This window comes from Bacillus rossius, chromosome 2 (genome assembly GCF_032445375.1).
Source record: "Bacillus rossius redtenbacheri isolate Brsri chromosome 2, Brsri_v3, whole genome shotgun sequence".
Lineage (NCBI taxonomy): Eukaryota > Metazoa > Arthropoda > Insecta > Phasmatodea > Bacillidae > Bacillus > Bacillus rossius.
The window spans coordinates 60,944,342-60,961,024 of NC_086331.1; the positions used below are offsets into that span (position 1 = coordinate 60,944,342).

The 16,683-nt window shown below is 37.7% G+C and overlaps 1 protein-coding gene and 1 long non-coding RNA gene across 8 annotated transcripts in view; both read left to right on the top strand.

The window, feature by feature from the left end:
• The window catches only part of LOC134529317 (sphingomyelin phosphodiesterase), a 192,436-nt gene that overhangs the window by 51,107 nt on the left and 124,646 nt on the right, over nucleotides 1-16,683 (top strand). The window lies entirely within an intron of this gene.
• Nucleotides 9,215-15,248, top strand: LOC134529316 (uncharacterized). The gene is made up of 2 exons (XR_010074531.1): nucleotides 9,215-11,240; nucleotides 13,480-15,248. It is a non-coding gene; the product is annotated as an uncharacterized LOC134529316 (long non-coding RNA).

The following is a 16,683-nucleotide window of genomic DNA, read 5'->3' on the forward strand; positions in this document are numbered from 1 at the left end:
TGACTGTTCCATCCGAAGAGTCTGATGTGTAAACGTCACTGCTGTCACTGTTTGCATCACCTAACTGAACAATCGCTTTATCAATTTCAATGTCAAAACGCACATCCTTATCCCAGTATTCGTTCTCGAGTGTCTTGACGTGATTGCAAATCGGTATCCAATCTTCTGGACCCATTCGGTTAAATATTTCCTCGCAAAGTTTTTTTACATTTGCCAAATTGCAAGTAACATTTCTTGAAGCGACTTCTCCTTTAACTTTAGCCCATATGCTTTCTATCGGATTCAAATCCGGATGATAAGGGGGCAGACGAAGTAATGTGTGGCCACTATTTACCAATAGTCTGTCTGCCGAGTACTGCACTTGCGAAGGTTTGTGCTTCATTATGAGGTTATACAAGTTTGGTTTGAGCATGTCGCTAGTAAAGGAAATATTCTCCTTACTTAACCACTGCTGCATTTCCAATTTTGTCGAGCTGGAGGTAGGCGTTTTATTTATTTTTACATTGTGATAGGGAGTATTATCTATCACAACAACACTGTTTGGTGGAAGATTTTGTATTAATTGTTCGGTGAGCCATTTTTCATATTATTTGTACAGTCGTGCGAGACACACCCGTCACATTAGCTGTTCTCAGCTGTGCTTTCTCTAGTGAAATGGAGGGTTCCTGAAATCGCGCTTCATTTTCTATAAACTGCAGAACGTTATAGAAGATTTCCCGCGCCTGCGAGTGCAGTTTTTTACTCTTAACTTTTGACGACACTGGAGGCATTTTATGTATAAAGTTGTACTTTACTGAAGTACTGCACTACATATGTAACACTGGCTCTGAACAAAAGTGATACACTACATGCATACAAACCTCAGATCCAAACTGTAAACGAAAACGTTTAGTAAGTACCAACGTATTCGTCGGATTTCACCGAAGGACTAAGTTTTCACTCTGTGCAGTAGCGTGTAGCCCCTGTTATCAAGTTACGCATTATCTCTCACTGCCGCGCCACGTCTGCCTTCTCCAGTGTCGGGACTCACATACACACAACGATTTTCTAACCGTCACCCAGGCTCGGAGTTATGTTGCGTCTAGTGTACGTGCAATATTTCGTCGTGAACTGCGAAAAATTAAGACATCCAAACAAAATAATCCGCCAAACAGTGTACTGCTACTTGCAGCCATTATGCAAGTACAACACGGACTGTCTTTATAGAGAAAGAGACGAGCATGCTCGTTTAGTGTGTGGTAGCGGCCATGCGGCGAGCATGCTCGTCGAGCCAAGTTGGCGAGTATATACGCTAGTGTATGGGGCACTTAAAGATAGCGCGACTGACTCTGTAACGCTGTAAGATAGCGCCTGCTTGCAGAATGCCAGCGTACGACGGAAGTCGCCAACCAGGAGAGTGAGGCCGGCATTCTGCGGGTAACCGTACTTGCTCTTTTACGCACAGCAACGCTTACATAATTTTTAATATGTGTTAATTGCATTTGAATTTTTCACCAAAAGATGGTGCTAGAAGTTAAAGAATTTTTTTTTTAATTTGTGAGTTTTCAATCATTCTTTTACTTTTAGAATTAACTTCGCAAAGTAAGTAAATATTCAGTTTATCACTGAAAATCAATTTGATTACGAATGTCGTTATAACTCGTTAAAGATTATTGCATGGGATGTTTCACACACAATGTAGTTTTCCAAGAGCTTCTTCATTAAAAAGTATTTTTCTGTTAATTATTGTTTTATAATTTCATTTATATACATATATAAATAATTTTCATTTGCACAATATTTAAATAAATTGAATTTTTAACAAATATTTCGTGTGTATTAAATTAAAGTGTTTTGTTATATTAATAATTTTTCAACGGGCGCCTGAGGCACTTTACAACTAACTAGTAAAATATGTTTGTGAAACTCCTCTGCGACACACTCATCCTGTTGACCGCCGCTCGTCGTGGACACAGTGAGCTGGAAACACGGCTGCACATTTGTATGTACATTTAGTTCGGAAAATGAAAGTTTTTGTCTTCCTGAGCCTTGTAATAAATTGTTAAATGTTTATTAAATGTCCAGTGAGTATTTCTGGAATAGTGTTCATGACCTTGAATTAGTATTGGCCTCTTATTAAGATGATTATAATTTTGCGACAGCACACGTGCATATAATTTTGATGCACGCAGACGGCAGCTGCTACTCTGGGAAAAAGCACGCGCACCAGCACGTGCGTGGCGAACTGCTAACATTTCTGTGTCCTGTGCGCCGATTTCTGTTCGCAACCAATCTGCGACATAGAGTAGCTAGCGATTGTTTGCATATGTGCATTTCATAGATTAAAAGTAAAACTAACTCTCATGTGGTATTTTTTTTTTCGAGGAAATGCATTGTTGCTGATCATTTCTAGTCGTTAAAAACAAGCTGACCAAATTCAAACGTGTGAAACTGGAAATTACATTAGAAGTAAATAAATTAATTGAAGGGGGAGGGGGGTTGTAATTGAAATGTTTCGAACCGCTGTGTGTGTGCAAATGTGAATTCGAATTTTGTGTATTGCGCGTTTAACTGTGATATTTAAACGTCGTTTGCATGCTATCAATAGTTTTATACAAATCCGCTCTTGCCAGATGGAATTTTGATGTTATGTTGTTTATTGTTCACTTTTTTTTTAGTAAAGTGTTTTTTTCGGGAAGGTACCTTTTTTTTAAGTTTGAGAATCACTTTAGAGGTTAACCTTAAGTTAACTTTCAAATTTATACAACATATTGTATAAAACATTACCATAGATAAACAACCATAACCACACCACAGCATCTTTCTAAACCGTATTCTTGGCATGAACTAAAGTTTTAAATGACGCTTTCTTTTGAATACGTTTCCAAATATTTGAGCAGATGGTTCTGAGACTTATGTAAATGTTAGGAGCAAGGCGGCGGACTGGAAGCGAGATAGTGGTCCAGGTCATGGCCAGTGTCAGGGATTTTAACGATGGCGGCCGAATCCCTCAAGATTTTGCTGTAGCTAATGTCTGGGGGACCGATTTAATCTATATACATAGGAATTATTTAAAAACATTGTAATAATTGCGTTTACACATCCAACTATAGTTTACTTTTAAAATGTGGACTTTCCATTATTGTTATTGTAATCGAAAGGCTTCTCTCCATTGAAGCAATGAATTGAACTCTGCTCGAAAATTTTTTACTTAATGAGTCACTCAATTTTATTTTGAGTAACTTTTTTTTTATCTGGTGGATTTCAAACAAATAACTTGTATTACTCAATTCATAAACCTATACTTGAAGTAATACTTGAACAAGCACTACTTATATTGGCCATGCTGTACTTTATGCAGTATCTCAAAAAGTAAAGGACGAATTTATTGTCAACGTAACGCAAGCAAATATTCCGCTGTAAATACTACACAATCACATTTTAGTGGCTCAATTATTATTTACATATAATGTTTTAAACAATCATGTTACTATTTGATTTATTACCTAACAAAAATGTTTGTCTTTTGTCTTTGTGCATAGGGACCAGTTATCTCGGTGTTATTTAATTACATTTACAATGAAAACATTTCAGAAGCACTGCTGGGACTATTAGATAACAATCAAGAACAGCAGAAAATTCTGGCTTTATCGATAGCAAATAACATGTTATGGGAAAAAATTTGCATGTTGATTAAATTTATAAAAAAACTCACATTTCAATTTCTAATTATTACACTATTATAAATTCATGTTTAATACAATTAATACACAAACACGATAGCTTATTAGTCTAAGATTGAACTTTTCAAGCAAATAGTGTGATCATGCATATGTTTACAACTTAATTTCACTTAAATTTAAGCTATCACACGTCTCAATACTCTCAACACCCTCGAATCGAACAATGAGACAAGGAAAAGGCATGGTCACAGAAAGAAAATTGTTTTAGCAAAAGAAAACTCTTAAAAGGAATTAAGGTTTCCATTTATACAAAGCTACCATGAAATATAACAAAAAAAAAAAACAACTAAAAAAAAGGCTTTCTGGGCGAAAATTCCAAAACTTCATGGTCGATGAGGGTCGCCTCACAGTTGCCCGATTGAGCTAATATTTCTTAACGAGACTCATCACATTGTTCGAATATTTCAGTATTCGTGACGGAAATTTGAAAACTGAATTATTTGGCGTCTTGGATTCACATTCAACATGAAATTTGATTTGTACTTAGGTTAAAATTGACCAAACACAACTAAATGGTGTATTGAACACAAATTTTTACATTTATTAATGTGAGCAAAGAAATAATCTCGTCAGATATTTGTGATTGACAAGGCATCTCAAAACGTTTGTGTTTTATTTTCTGGCAGTAAAAAAATACTATATTTCGTTTCAGTTCCGCCTTATACTTTCACCGGTCGGGGTGATTAAAGTAAGGTGAAACTGTCCGGCAGTCGGAACTCGTCCGCTCGTGCGCGTGACGTCAGCGCAGGACTCTTCCTGTGACACCATTACGCACCGCAGGGGCGCCTCTCTACCACCTAGCTCAGCGAGGAAACGAACTGACGCTCGTGAATACGAGCTTTAGGGCCGGTATTCCAAGACAAAAAATAAGGGAGTGTTTGTCATCAAATTGCATATATTTTTTCAAAATGTTTTTCATTAATTTTTCAAAATTATATTTTGTTTTCTTATTTATTTGGTGTCAGCTATTTCCGACCATATTTTCCCAATTACCTCCGCTTTTGAACACCTCCAAATTACGATATTCATGTTATTATGTAGACCTCAACGGCTTGAGTTCTTTATCTCTAACTTGATTCCTGGAATTTTGACGAAATTCTTAACTATTTTTTTCTCGAAAACTATCTCCTCTCACCGTTTTCTACTATATTGAAACGCACCACGAAAGATGGCAATCAGAACGTCGTGAAACGTTCACAGAATATAGAAACAACATATGGCCTTCGTTTTAAACTATAATGGTCAAAAAAATTTGTTACACATTTTTCTATAAATTTTTTAATGAAAAACTGAAATACGCTAAAGCGGTGTAAGCACATTCTGCTTGCTTTAGATAAATTGTTTATTGCTTCTGAGGAAATATTTTTTTATTACCGGATTCGGAAGGCCTTTAAGGTGCTGAAATTATGAATAGGTTTAGCTTAGAAACCTAGAGTCGCACTAAGTATATTATATATATATATGTATATTTAATTTCAGCTTCTATGATTTCAAATTTTTGGGTAAACTGACAAAACTCGCCGACGAATCGCTAGTAGTATATATTGGCCGGTCCTGAACCTGGGTTCTGGGTGAGGATTGAGGATGGAGTCAATGACCGATTTCTCTGACGTCACGGCGGCCATATTGGACTCAAAATTTCTCAAAATGACTCAAAATTCCTATAAAAAAAAGTCCCCATTTCGCGGGAAAAATTCCCGTTTTGAGGGAACATTTCCCGTTTTTTTTGTTCTCAAAAATGCCAACGACTTGAAATGTCCCCAAGATGGCTTAAATTCCTGATTGAGGATTAAGCATCCATGTCTACAACCTCCGATAAGTCTCTGACGTCATCTAGGATTATAACATCACTGTTGCACTTTTGGTTACGGGCGTCATCTTGAATATCTTTATTTATTATCCAATTAATTTATTTTTTTAATTATAAAAAATTATTTATCAAAATTTATATAAAAACATTGATGCACATATCGTTACGCCCACCATCTTTAATTCTAGAAATGTTGCAAATTTCTTTACACCCACCATCTTGGATGACTATGTCGTCATCGTTACACTTTATGTCCGCCATATTGTATTCTAGAATGTTGCACATTCTGTTATGGCCGCCATCTTTAAAAACAGTGTTTTTTATGCCAGGAAATCGGGAAAGTTTTAAAAAATCTATTTTTTTAATAAAAATCCTAGATGACGTCTGAGACTTATCGGAGGCTGTAGACATGGATGCTTAATCCTCAATAAGAAATTTAAGCCATCTTGGGGACATTTCAAGTCTTTGGCATTTTTGAGAACAAAAAAAAACGGGAAATTTTCCCTAAAAACGGGAATTTTTCCCGCGAAATGGGGAAATTTGTAGGAATTTTGAGTCTTAAGATGGCCGCCTTGAAGTCAGAGAAATCGGTCATTGACCCTATCCCCAATCCTCACCCAGAACCCAGGTTCAGGACCGGCCAATATAAACTGCTATTACTGTATATTTAATACAAAAATGTTAGCTTGCATGAGTACATTGTTTCATCGTAGGCTAGGTCATAGAACAGCACTAAAAATAGTATTTGACGCCCTTCATCTAATAAGTAGTGCGGGATTGTTCTTCCTCTAGACTTCCATAACAAAGCACGGGTGCATCAACTTATCTATAGTATTAAACGAGAGAGTTTTTTTCTGTTTTTCGTTCGTGTAGTGCGGAGACGGTAAGTCTATAGCCGTGAAATTTGCTACATAGGTCCCCCCCCCCCCCCAGGGGGGGGGGGGGGAAGAGAGGTTCAAAGCCATCTTTTCAAAATTTGATTTATTTATTTTTTATTTTTTTAGTGGTTTTAAAACTCTCACTATCCCGTATGAACTCTACCTATCGAATAACGTAGAGAACTATAAAATTCATTGCAGGCTTTTAATACCATGTTTGTTACAACTATTGGAAATATTTATTTGCAACATATTTAACTTTTACAATTTATTCCTTCTTTAATGCAGTCGTGTGAGACGGTTATCGTTTCAGTTGGATTCAAGTTTAGGGTAAATTAACTAACATTTTAATAATTCATCTCTTCTATTTTGGGACAATCGATAATAAAGAAAGAAATTTTGTATGGCTGTCGATATAAGCAGTGGTAGAGTTTTATGCCTGTGGACATCAATATAGCGAAACTCATGAACGTAATCAATTGAAATTTTAATGTGATAAATTAGCTAAACAATAATCAATATTCAAGTTACAGGTTGGCTTAAAAATGTTTTAAAGTGTTGATTTTTCAAATTTTTCGGGAGAGGGACCTCAACCCCTTTTTTATTTAGAGGCGATTCTATACCCCTCATGCTCTCCAGAGTTGCTTCTTAAAAAAAAGACCTCGCAAAGTGTAGGGCCGCCACTGGTCTGCCCATAAATTAATCACTCTGTACATTGAGTCCGCAATTTACACTCTCCGCTGGAGCTCGGCTCGTCAGTGGCTCTCTCTACTGCTCGTCTCTTATTACGCTCCTCTATCTCAACACACTGCCTCGCACTACTCACTCGTCCGCCGCGCACACAACACCTCCAGGATCCTTCGGTCCTCGATGCACCAATATTCGCTCACAAAGCTCGTCGCTTGCGGTATCGCTCACCAAGGAGTCTCTCGACCTCTTCATTTCACTGATCTCGCAGGTTGCTCCAAGGATCCGCTGTCATCGTCATCAGCCTCGCGCACACGCGCACACGCGCACACTGGTGTCGCCACCAGCCTCTTGTCACTCCCACACACTCGCCGCAAGCCGGCCTCCATCTTAAATACCTACCAAATACCGACCTTGAAAAGTCTCGTAGCCCTCCGAAGTGTCTTGTCATCAGAATTCCCGACTTAACATTCGAAGATTCGCGAAAAATGACGTTTTAGTTACGCCACTTCTCGTGACGGTGCTCTGGAAATGTGCGAAACCCTCGAGAGACAGGGAGAGGCGCCGTTCCTATCGGATTACCGCAGAGGGGCGGGCGCCACCTGACTGGCAGAATGGGGCCTCCCCTTAACCCCCCGCTGGCCGAAGCGCCGGGTCGGCTGGCCTGCCTCGTTGCTTCGCCTCTAGTATCCTAGAAACAAAATTTAAACTAGTTCATTATACACAATATTTGTTGGAACTCTTAAGTCATCTATTTTTTTTAAACATTGCTGTATTAATGACGTTTTTGGTGTCTAACCTTCCAACATTATTTGACCAACCTTATTGTAAGGTGTTGGAAGCGAAAGTTTGACAGTGTGACTGGGCATTTAGCAACTTACCACAAAGTAACATACTGCCAATGATGCAGCGTGTCAAGAAGTGACAAGGTTTTCCGTTTGGAGAGGAAAGTAGAAATGGTTTGAGGTTTATAGCCGTGGCTGTTAACACTGCATAGAAGGCTTGTCTGTGTAGACACGTGAAAGTCGTTAAAGCCACTGTCGTACCATAATAAAACGAAATAACATCAGTAAGGAGGTTACACGCCGAAGTGTGTCACAATCCTCTGGTGAACAATTCCCCAGAACAGCTCGACAATCCTCTATTATTAAGTAGATGCACGACTGTCAAAGGTTTCACATTTATGTTAAATTGAACACACCTGGTCTCATAAAAAAATGTGTGCCGTACTTGCTACTCTGTATACTAGTATGAAAACAGGCATACTGGCCAAACGTTTTGAGGAAGTTCCTTATTTCCTTGACTCGAAGCTACATCAAATTATCTCTACTCTAAACGATTTAAAATTTCTGAATTTCTCGTGAAAATTTCAATTTGTCTGCAACGACAAGCTAAAAGCTCTGTGAACTTGGGAACCAAGTGCTGCTTGAAGCGAGAAGTATCACGAGAAGAATGCGGATGTAAAAACCCGCGTCTTTATACGATGATCCATTCTCTTGCCACGCAGAGATAACTAACTAACTACGGCAGCCGGAAACAGTGACGTCATGCAGCCCGGGCAAGCGGCCAGCGCGTGTCGCGCCAGTGTCGAAGTTGAGCATGGGCCAGCAACGGGGCCAGTTTCAGTCGGAAGTTATGAACTTTACCACTGACCGGATCATATTATTTAATGTCGATACTGCAATCAAACTTATTCTTGGAGAGTCAAAAAAGTTGTTTAAATTATCATTTGAGTTTTTTTAAATAGCGTTCAAATAAACCTTTTCATTTCACCTTCGAGGCGTCAGTAAACTACTGACGAAACCAAAGAAAAATAGTGGATAGATGTAATAGTTATTGAAAATAACAATCATCACTGCGGTAAAGACACATACAAAGCATTAGATTACGTTCATGGGTTCAGCATTGAAGTGAAGAACAATGTTCCGACGTAGTGTCACGTGTCGAGTCGCTGAAAGTTTCGAAGAGCTGTTGTGTTTCGTGGTTTCAATAAATTTTAATTAAAACTTAAATATTGTTTGGTATAATTACCTATATCTCTTATTTGCTTAGCTGTTTAAAATAGTCTACATTATATAAATTAGTTCAATTTGTAGTCACTTTTCGGTAAGATAATTTAAAATTTTTAACAATTAGTTTATATTATTCTACTTATATTGTCGCGGGTTGAAATTTTGCAGGGTTGTTGAAATCAAATTTAGGGACTTTACTGACGGGACTCTGGGCTGGCTGCTCTGTTCACTCGTCAGCGCAAGTGGCGTGACCATGTAATTGGGGCACGGGGCCGGCGCGGCGCGCTGCGGGCTTGCAGAATTTTGTTTGTTTGTTTGGCCGCGCGCTGGCGCAGCCACGGGCCGCAGTTACTGGGGCGCGCTGTCGTAACAAGCCGCGCGGTGTGGCCTGCACATTGGGGTAGAGGGGGGGTAGTCTTCCCAGATGTTCTAGTTAGTTGTTTAGTAAATTTGACTTCAATAACGAGCTTTTGTTATGGTAGGCGCGGCAGGGCGCGCGAATTTAAGCGCAAGTGAGTGGTGACTCGGGGCTCACTCAGGCGGAGGCTATGCGTCTCACCTGTGGTCACGAGTTGTTAGTTCGTTCGTGATGTAGGAATTCAGGCTCACTCAGGCGGAGGCTATGCGTCTCACCTGTGGCCACGAGTTGTTTAGTTAGTTCGTTCGTGATGTAGTTTAAGTTAGGTCATAATGTAGTCGTCAAGCTTTCGGGCGGAGGCTATGGCCCTCGTCAGGGGTCACGCGTCATAGTTTTTAAAATGTAATGTTCGTTCGGGATTTCAAGGGCAGGAGAGGCCCCTACGTTATTTTTTTAAAGTAATCGATCAAGAAAGGCTTTTCGGAAAATGTGAGTATGGACTTATCTTTGTTATGATTTGAGGTATTCGGAAGGACTAGGGAAGTGTTTAGTGAAGTTCTCTCATTCTCTCTCTTGTAAGGTCGTTCAATCGTTAAGGAAGTAAAGAGATTATTGTTTTAAATTGTAATCCCGCTATTTAAATGTTCTTTAAAATGATGTTGAGTATTTGACTTTAAGAATAAAATAATTTTAATTAAGTATTATGTTATTTTGCAAAATCTCCTTAGTTCAGCTCTCACCAGACATCCTGTACGGGATGACGAACCTATGATCCTAGGTACAGTAAAGTATTTTATGAAGTTAAGACTAGTTGATGCCAAGCGAGTTGTTTCTATGTAAAGAGCTACGATTCTCTCCCCCCTCTGAAAGTGGATCGTGACAGAAATGGCGGTGGCACCGGCTAGGTGCACGTGACAGAAATGGTGGAGGCGCCGGGTAGGTTCTATTTCTGGAGAGAGAGAGAGGTAGATTTTTATGTTTATTATTAAGTTAGTTTCAGCTTCTGATAGCAGGTTATTAAGAGTTTACTTGAGGAGAGGATTACGGAATTTTAGTCTATAGTGGAGGAAGTCTTTGAGATTTTTTTTTTTTGACGTAACAGATGTTTATTTGAGGATACTTGTAAGGATAAAGTTTATAGTGATAAGTTGTTTTAAGTCGTTGAATTTATTGTAGATTTATATCGGGGATTATTACGTGAGGAGAATACGTTATAAGTTAAATGCTTATTAGAGATAATGCAAGTGGTTTAATTTAATTGAAGTTCATTTTAAGATTGTAGGTTAAGAGAATTATAATTTAAAATAAAAATCTTTTGTCGTAAATAGGAATTATTTTCAAGAGAAGTTTGTTTTGTTTTCGTGCGCGTAGGAGACGAGACGTACGAATTAAATCAGTCGAGGGAAGGATAAACGTTAGAAAGGAATTAAAGAGAAAACGAGAGTTTATGTAAAAGAGAGTTATAGAATTTATAGTGATGTTTTGTTTTAATTAGAAAAATGTTGAGAGTTGTTTCAGAACGACACGTCAGTGGACGTGGCAGAGTGAACACGTGACGGGGAGGTGCTGAGACCTAGCGGAGAACGGAGGAACCGCAAGCGAGGGTTGGCGCACCTGATGGAATTCGGTGACGTCACGGGCTCATACGGAGACGTGGACAGGCCGTGACCTTGTTTTGATCAGCTGTACGGTAACTTAGCGATAAGAAAATAGACTATTGGTTAAATAAATTTAAATTTAAGTGTGTTTTAGGAGAAGAGGAACTTTCAGTATGTAAGTAATTTAATTTAAGAAGTGTATGATGTATAGGCTAGAAGTGTTTCGTTGTAAGTTGTTTATGTTTTTGTTAGTTAAATTCTACCTCGGTTTTAAAAATATTTTTTTGGGATTTGTAAACATTATTAAGGAGGTACACTATAAAATCGATAAGCATTGAGAAAAGTGGGAAGGATAGTTTTTGTGTGTAGAGGGAATTTACTCCAAGGGAACAGAGAGACAAAATTAATGTTTTCTTTAGGGCGAGGGACCCTAAGGTGAGGTGTTGTGTCCCTGGGAAGAAAGGGAATTGTAGCGCAGACCATAGGAGATGGGCTGACTACGGAATTAAGGGTCAGGAGAATCCTGAGAGTTGTGAGTAGTTTGGGGCAGGAGTTCCCCATGGTAGTACCGAAGTGGCTATCCTGTATGGGATAGGGTACCATTTCAATGAAGTTTGTTGGTGGGGTTAGAGCCCCCTGTGTAGTGGGCCTATAGCAGATAGGCACTACAGTGAAATTTTTGGTTATTTTGTGAGGTAAATTCCCTGGAGGTTAAGTAAGATTGGATTCAGTTAGGAAGGAGGGAAATGAGAAACATTGCTGTAGAGAGTTAGTGTACTTGCCTAATGTGAAATTGAATTTTACTAAATTAATTTAGGAGAAAGTTTTGTTCGGTAAATAAATAATAATGGAAGATAGCTAGATAATTAATTAATTTTTTTTGAGTAAGGTGTTTTAAGTAATGAAATAAAATAAGGTGAAGTAATTTGAATAATTGGGGAGGAGTTTCTTTAAGAGTTTAGATAATTGTTTTTGAATTTATTGAGATATTCAGCCAGTGGAGTTTGAGTATGAGAGATACAGTGAGATTTCAAGGAAATTGGTTGTTTATTAATTAGGACGAATGAGATTTTATGATTTAGAGTCAGTAAGCATAGTTAAATTTACGACATAATATTTGTTGACAGTTTACAGTTATTAAGGAGAAAACAGAGTAATCTATTTATTTTTATTTTAATGGTTTGAAGATAAGATTATGAATTTTTTTTGGAAGTTTCTTTGGCATGTTGGAATAATTTTTTTTGATTTTTAGAATTTACAGAGAAAATTTAATTGATTTACATTAGTTTGGAAGTATGGAGGTTTAGTGTTCGATTAGCCCTAACTTGATGGTCGGATCCCAAAAGAATGCCGTAAAACCGATAGCCAATTGAGAGGAATGCGGTAGGCGCTTGTGTAGAGAGGGGTTGTGGGAAAACTCCTTGGGACTGATGGCAGATCAGGGGCCCTAAATAGTGTGTGATGCTGTAAAACCAGTGCAGGGAAAGCCTGGTATGCTTAAATTTTTGGGCACAGGTTATGTAAACCTGGGGTTCCATGGGATTTAGTCATGTTAGCTGCTGTGGGACATTGAGATTTCCAGGCTCCATAGTAAAGTCAATGTAAATTTTTGTTTTCTTAAAATAATAAATTTGTTTTTAATTTATTTGAGATATTTGATTTGTAACAGTGAATACAGACCCCGAGGAATAAGAGTTGTCATGCTGTGAGAGGAGAAGGTGGTAGGCCTAAAAGGGTACAGGCACCACAGAGGTTATGTGCATTGCATAATTTAAATATAAGGAAACTTGAGAATTTGAAATTTTGTTGTTGGGTTGGACACCCATAAGAAGAGTATAGGCAGAATTTTTATTGTTATGAGATGTCTAATTTAATTGAAAAGAAGAAAGTTTAAAGATGCAAGGTAACATTATTATTGTAATAATTGAAAGAGATTAAGAGGTAGAGAGAAATAGGCAGTTTTTGTTTGTAAGTACTAAAGTTTACATATAGAAATTTAGTAACTAAGAATGAATAATAAGTTAAGTCTAGTGTAAAAGTTTTTTTTAAGTTTGTTAAGTTAAGAGTCATAAGTAAATTTTTTTTGAGAGAGAATGTCTTTGATAGGAAGTATTAGAAACTTATGGGAATTTTAGGGTAACATAAATAATGTAGGTAATGAATAATAAATAGATGGTAGGTCTTAAGTTAGGATTAACATTTGAAGCAGAATTTAATTAAGAAGAAGGAAAATAAATAGGCCTAATGAAAAGAACAAAAAAAGGATTTTATGGTAAAGCATTTTTTTTAAGTAATAAACAATAAATAATAATGTTGTTTCAGGGTAATGTGTACTAATAATACAATTTTTTTTTAGGACCAAAGAACAGGAATTATGTAATTTAAATTAACATGTATTTTTGAAACTGTTACAGATTCCTTAAGATGAGCTGAGCAGCAGTCCAGTTTACAAGATGACAAGAGTTCGAGAGACAAGATACAAGATCACTGAAACAAGAGCCAAGACTGAAGATTCAAGAGAAGAGAAAGCTGGCAGCCATGGACTTACAAGTGGAGATTAATAAGGTCATGTAAAGTTTTATTTTTTTTTTATGGAAGACAGTAACTGGAGTTTTTTTTTGTTATAAACATTATTTACAGAACTTTTTAGGTTATAGTAATGTAATGGAACTAGTGAGTTGTGGTAGCTGTCAAAAAGAACTAATACCTTAAGTTTAATTTTTAAAGTTAATTTTCTTAATTTACAGAGGGATTAGTAGTTTTTTTTAAACCTTATTTAGGTTGGAATTTAAATACAATAGCTTATTATAAATGTGTACGAACAGTTCAAGTTCACCGTACTGATAGGTAGGTCAGATGATCTTATTGATTTTGATGATTTGTTGTTTTGAGTTGATTTTTAGGTGTTGTGAATTAGACAATGAAATAGTTTTGAAAACTTAAATTATTTCAAGCTAAGAAATAGTAAAGTTAATTGTAACTCAAAGGACACCAGAATTTAATTTTTTTTTGAATTAGTAATGTTTGAAAATTTTATACTTTACAAGAAAGGTTATAAACAAACAGATCGGATGGAACAAGGATGCAGTAAATCACAATTTCATTTAGAATTATTGATTAGCTTTTGAGGTTATGAAGTAAAAGTAATTATAGTTTAAAAGTTTGAATAAAAAAAAATGTTTTTTTTTATTTGTTTGAAATAGAAAGTTTAAAAGTTAATTAGTCATGATCTAGGTGGGTGATGGGGTGGGAATTGGCCACTCTTTTTCCCTATAACCTCCCTAACATGGCCTTCTATTACAACTAACAGAAATAAAGAAGAAGAAAAATGAAGAATTATTAGTTAGAATGTTTCTTTCATGAAGATACCTGATGAACTTTTACTGTTTGGAAGAATAGAAGCAAGGTTAGTCAGATATTTTTACTCAGAAGAAGAAGAAGATAAAGCAGTTTTATGACTCGACAAGCCAGAGATTGGTGTTTCCCCTCTGCGCTTCTATTGACTACGTTGTTTACTCTCATGGGATAGCTGGTTCGGCACCATGGAGAGAGATTGGTGGGCATTGTGGTTGCCCCCAGAAGAAAGGAAGAGTAGAAAGGTTATGGGTGGGTCATGTGAAGTGACCTTCAACCCAGTTACTTCGTGGGGACTATTTGCTGTATAGAGAAGATCAAGACTCAAGAGGTAGGGAAAATCATTGGAGGTCATGTTTCCCTTCCTTAAGTTTTTCCTATCAAATTATTTGCCTGATTAGATTATGCTAAGGGTGGGATACTTTATGTTAGCAGTTGAATTAATTAATTTTATTTTTTTGTGTGTTTGCATCCTTGCCCATCGATTGCAGTTTAGTAGTTAGTTTTGTATTTGTCAGGCGTGATGGTAATGCCTGTTGATGATGTTTCAGAATTGTAATCTGTTCGTGATGAGGATGGCACAACTCCGAAGCAGATGTGGGGAGAAGTTGTGAGCTGCCCTGGAAGCCAGTCCAGTAGCTGTTGGAGTTGAGTGGTGTTTGCTGATGGCCAGCCCAGGGAGCTACTCTTCTCGACAACACTGACTTCGAGGAGTTGCACCAACCTTCACGAGATAAGAGTTTAATTAATTGAAACACTGTAAGGACACTTAATTTTTTTTGAAGAACGAAAGAAGTATGGTAATAAACGGAAACCGAAAAAAAAAAAATAATAATAATTATCAAGAATTTGCACATTGTTTAACGAATACTGAGAAACTAAGAACAGTAATTTAATTTGTAAAGAGAGCTTCACTAACAGAACAATTTTTTTTAGAATTGAGAACTCGAGCCTCTGAAGGTTCCTGTGAGAACAAACCAGATAAAAGTTTTACATTTAATTTTATGAATACTTGTTGTTTTAAAATAAATCTTATGCAGAATTTAGATGTATGTTCAGACAGCAAGGAACTAAGAAAATTATTATTTTTGTGAAATGAGGAATTTATAGTTATGGTTTAATGGAAAAAGACAATTTGTAATTTTGAGGTAGCTCGATGGGGCTCGAGCTCTGTGAGGGGAGGGTTATGTCGCGGGTTGAAATTTTGCAGGGTTGTTGAAATCAAATTTAGGGACTTTACTGACGGGACTCTGGGCTGGCTGCTCTGTTCACTCGTCAGCGCAAGTGGCGTGACCATGTAATTGGGGCACGGGGCCGGCGCGGCGCGCTGCGGGCTTGCAGAATTTTGTTTGTTTGTTTGGCCGCGCGCTGGCGCAGCCACGGGCCGCAGTTACTGGGGCGCGCTGTCGTAACAAGCCGCGCGGTGTGGCCTGCACATTGGGGTAGAGGGGGGGTAGTCTTCCCAGATGTTCTAGTTAGTTGTTTAGTAAATTTGACTTCAATAACGAGCTTTTGTTATGGTAGGCGCGGCAGGGCGCGCGAATTTAAGCGCAAGTGAGTGGTGACTCGGGGCTCACTCAGGCGGAGGCTATGCGTCTCACCTGTGGTCACGAGTTGTTAGTTCGTTCGTGATGTAGGAATTCAGGCTCACTCAGGCGGAGGCTATGCGTCTCACCTGTGGCCACGAGTTGTTTAGTTAGTTCGTTCGTGATGTAGTTTAAGTTAGGTCATAATGTAGTCGTCAAGCTTTCGGGCGGAGGCTATGGCCCTCGTCAGGGGTCACGCGTCATAGTTTTTAAAATGTAATGTTCGTTCGGGATTTCAAGGGCAGGAGAGGCCCCTACGTTATTTTTTTAAAGTAATCGATCAAGAAAGGCTTTTCGGAAAATGTGAGTATGGACTTATCTTTGTTATGATTTGAGGTATTCGGAAGGACTAGGGAAGTGTTTAGTGAAGTTCTCTCATTCTCTCTCTTGTAAGGTCGTTCAATCGTTAAGGAAGTAAAGAGATTATTGTTTTAAATTGTAATCCCGCTATTTAAATGTTCTTTAAAATGATGTTGAGTATTTGACTTTAAGAATAAAATAATTTTAATTAAGTATTATGTTATTTTGCAAAATCTCCTTAGTTCAGCTCTCACCAGACATCCTGTACGGGATGACGAACCTATGATCCTAGGTACAGTAAAGTATTTTATGAAGTTAAGACTAGTTGATGCCAAGCGAGTTGTTTCTATGTAAAGAGCTACGATTCTCTCCCCCCTC